The sequence below is a fragment of the Sus scrofa genome, chromosome 8 (assembly GCF_054392235.1).
Source record: "Sus scrofa isolate SSC_HxYL_T2T_F1_AM1 chromosome 8, Sscrofa_HxYL_maternal_Yorkshire_Landrace_v2.0, whole genome shotgun sequence".
Lineage (NCBI taxonomy): Eukaryota > Metazoa > Chordata > Mammalia > Artiodactyla > Suidae > Sus > Sus scrofa.
This window is the reverse complement of record NC_139390.1, coordinates 32,847,601-32,851,204: the sequence shown is the minus strand read 5'-3', so window position 1 is coordinate 32,851,204 and position 3,604 is coordinate 32,847,601. Positions and strand designations below refer to the sequence as shown.

At 38.4% G+C, this 3,604-nt stretch overlaps 1 non-coding gene across 1 annotated transcript; it reads right to left on the bottom strand.

Annotated features, from left to right (window-relative positions):
- Window positions 1–1,901: 1,901 nt before the first annotated feature.
- LOC146400410 (small nucleolar RNA SNORA2/SNORA34 family) lies at window positions 1,902–2,058 on the bottom strand. Its single transcript, XR_014814186.1, has one exon. It is a non-coding gene; the product is annotated as a small nucleolar RNA SNORA2/SNORA34 family (small nucleolar RNA).
- Window positions 2,059–3,604: the final 1,546 nt, after the last annotated feature.

The window sequence follows — 3,604 nt, the reverse complement described above, 5'->3', positions numbered from 1 at the left end:
CTGAGCAAGGCCAGAGATCGAACCCGAAACCTCATGGTTTCTAGTTGGATTCGTTAACCACTGTGCCATGATGGGAACTCCTCTAGGTAATTTTTAATTTGCGGTGTGCTTTTCCATACTTCGGAATTTTCTACAAAGACCATGTATTACTGTCATGATCAGAACTGGTTGGAGAGGGTTTGGGATTTTTATTTGTTGTGTTTTTTAAGAAACAAAAACGTCTGGATCAGGTCATGTCAGCTCCAGGGGAAAATGATTCTAAATAAAAACATTTGCATTATGTGGCAGAAAAAAAGACATGAACTTGGGTAGCTTGGTAGGATTTCCACCAGTGAAGAATTTTCCAATCATCCCTTTAGAAGAGGCAACTTTAGGTTTTATGTGTGTGTGTGTTTAAACAATGACATTAATGGAAATTTAGTACACTTGCAGGAAGAAGATGAGTTCAGCTCTCTTAAGCAAATCATGCCATCTTTGTCAATTTTCGTAAGAAATCTGGAAAAGAGGCAGTTGGGAGAATTGCTTGCTGGAATACTTTCTGGTGTTAGGCCTGGTCCAGGCTGGTTTTAGAGCTGCCCCATGTCTCCTCTCATGTAGGTTGTTGAATTTATGGGACTCAAGAGAGCTGATCTCTAATTTCAGGTTTTAAATAAAAGCTGATTCTTTTAAATTACCATGTGATCCAGCCATCCCACTCCTGGCATCTATCCAGAGAAAACTCTACTTTAAAAAATACATGTACCCTAGTGTTCATTGCAGCACTATTTACAATAGCCAAGATGTGGAAGCAACCTAAATGTCTATTGGTGGAGGAATGGATGAAGATGTGGTACATATATACAATCAAATACTACTCAGCCATAAAAAAGAATGAAACAATGCCATTTGCAGCAACATGGATGGACCTAGAGGTTATCATACTAAGTGAAGTCAGTCAGAGAAAGACAAATATCATTTGATGTCACTTACATTGTGGAATCTAATTTTAAAAAATGATGCAAATGAACTTATTTACCAAACAGAAACAGACTCCCAGATTTCACAAACAATTTATGGTTATCAAAGGGGAAATGTGGTGGGGAGGGATACATGAGGAGTTTGGGATTAACATATACACACTACTATATATGAAATAGATAAACAGCAGGGTCCTGCTCTATAGCACAGGAAAATATATACGATATCTTGTAATAAACTATTACAAAAAGTTGATTTTTTATTTTAAATACTGTATTAAAATTGTTGTATCTTTAAAACCCACTTGAAAAAATAGAAAATTATAGAAATAACACAGTTTTTTTGATTGCCTTATCTTTCTTTCAAAAAAAAGTTTCCAGGCTAGGGGTTGAAGCAGAGCTGCAGCTGTTGGCCTACCGTACAGCCACAGCAACCCCAGATCCGAGCAGCATCTGTGATCTATGCCACAGCTCATGGCAATGCTGGATCCTTAACCCACTGAGCGAAACCAGGGATCTAACCCACATCCTCCTGGGTACTAGTTGGGTTCATTACTGCTGAGCCACAGTGGGACCTCCCAGTATTATAATTCTAATGAAAAAGTTAAATCAGAGATCTCTAAATTTTGGAACTCCAGTATTAATCAACTACAGATAAGTATTAGCCCACATCTAATACCAATGACTCACGTTTCTTTTTGAAACGTGAATTCTCACCACTACATTTCCAAAGTTCTTTTTTTTTTTAATCTCTGACTTTTTATTATTTATTTATTTATTTTTGTCTTTTTCTTGGGCCATACCCATGGCATATGGAGGTTCCCAGGCTAGGGGTCGAATCGGAGCAACGCCAGATCCGAGCTGTATCTGCAACCTACTCCACAGCTCACAGCAAATCCGGATCCTTAACCCACTCAGCGAGGCCAGGGATCGAACCCACAACCTCATGGTTCCTAGTCAGATTTGTTAACCACTGAGCCACGATGGGAACTCCAGATTTCCCAAGTTCTGAAATGGCCAACAGACTATAGAAAGACACTTCTTTAGGCTCTCGCTTGAAACCAACAGCTTTAGCAAACTGCTGGCCTTGATTCGGGGCCAATTACTGGAGTATAGTTGCTGTACAATGTCCTGTTAGTTTCAGGTGTATAGCAAGGTGAATCAGCCTTGATTCACCATAACCACTATTTATATACATAACCACTATTTTTCATATTTTTCCCCATCTAGGTTTTTAAAGAATATTAAGTAAAGTTCCCTGTGCGATACAGTAGGACCTTGCTGTTTATTTCATATATAGTAGTGTGTATATATGTTAATCTCAAACTCCTCATGTATCCCTCCCCACCATGTTTCCCCTTTGGTAACCATAAATTTGTTTGTGAAATCTGGGAGTCTGTTTCTGTTTGGTAAATAAGTTCATTTGTATCATTTTTTAAAATTAGATTCCACATGTAAATGATATCGAATGATATTTGTCTTTCTCTGACTGACTTCGCTTAGTATGATCATCTCTAGGTCCATCCATGCTGCTCAAAATGTCTCATTTTCCTCAGATTTCCCCCCAATACAACTATTATAGATACAATTGAAGCCGTCTCTGAACCCTTTCCTCAATCCCACTTCCCTATCTTCCTTCTCAGACTTAACCATGCTAATTATTTTAGCGCTCATCTTTCCTGTGAATGTTTTAGTAATTTCTCTTCATGTTTTGCAACAATAAACATCTAAATTTTTGATAAACTTTGGGGGATTATTTCCCCAGACTCATGCAACTTGCTTTTTGGGGGGATGGTTGCTGAGATTTATCTGTGTTGAGAGATGTCACTCTGATTTATTCATTTTGACTGCTATATAGAATTCCATTGTATAAATATGACACAACCTATTTATCCATTCTTCATTGATGGACATTTAGGTTGTTTACAGTTTTGTTTTTGCTGTTTCCAATAATGCTACAGTGAACATTCTTGAACTTGTACCTCTGTCTAGAAGTGGGATTGCTGAGTCATAGGCTAAGTATATCTTCTGCTTAACTAAGTATAGTCAATTCTTCCAGGTGATTGTACCAGCTTACAATCCCATCATAAGTGTAAGAAGCTTCCTGCCAATCTTTGGAGTTGTCATTCTTTAAATTTTTGCCCATTGAAAGGCTGTGAAATGATTTCTCATTGTTCCTTAATTTGATTTCCCTACTTAATCCTGAGGCTGATCATCTTTCCATATTTTTACTGGCCATTCAGGTTTTCTTTCTTCTTAGTAAAAATTTATATCTTTTTTTTTTTTTTTTGGTCTCTTTAGGGCCGCACCCATGGCACATGGAGGTTCCCAGGCTAGGGGTTGAAGTGGAGCTGTAGCTGCCGGCCTCCGCCACAGCCACAGCAACACCAGATCCAAGCCGTATTTGTTACCTGCACAGTTCACGGCAGCACAGAATCCTTAACCCACCGAGCAAGGCAGGGGAACGAACCTGTGTCCTCGTGGATACTGGTCAGATTTGTTTTCTCTGAGCTACGATGGGAACTCCTTATATCCTTTAATCACTTTCTTAATGGGTTTTTAGCCTTTTTATTTTTGGTTTATTCCCCTCTTAGCTTTACAAAAATAAGAAAAAGAAATCCATCCGTCCACTCAACATTTTTTAAGTG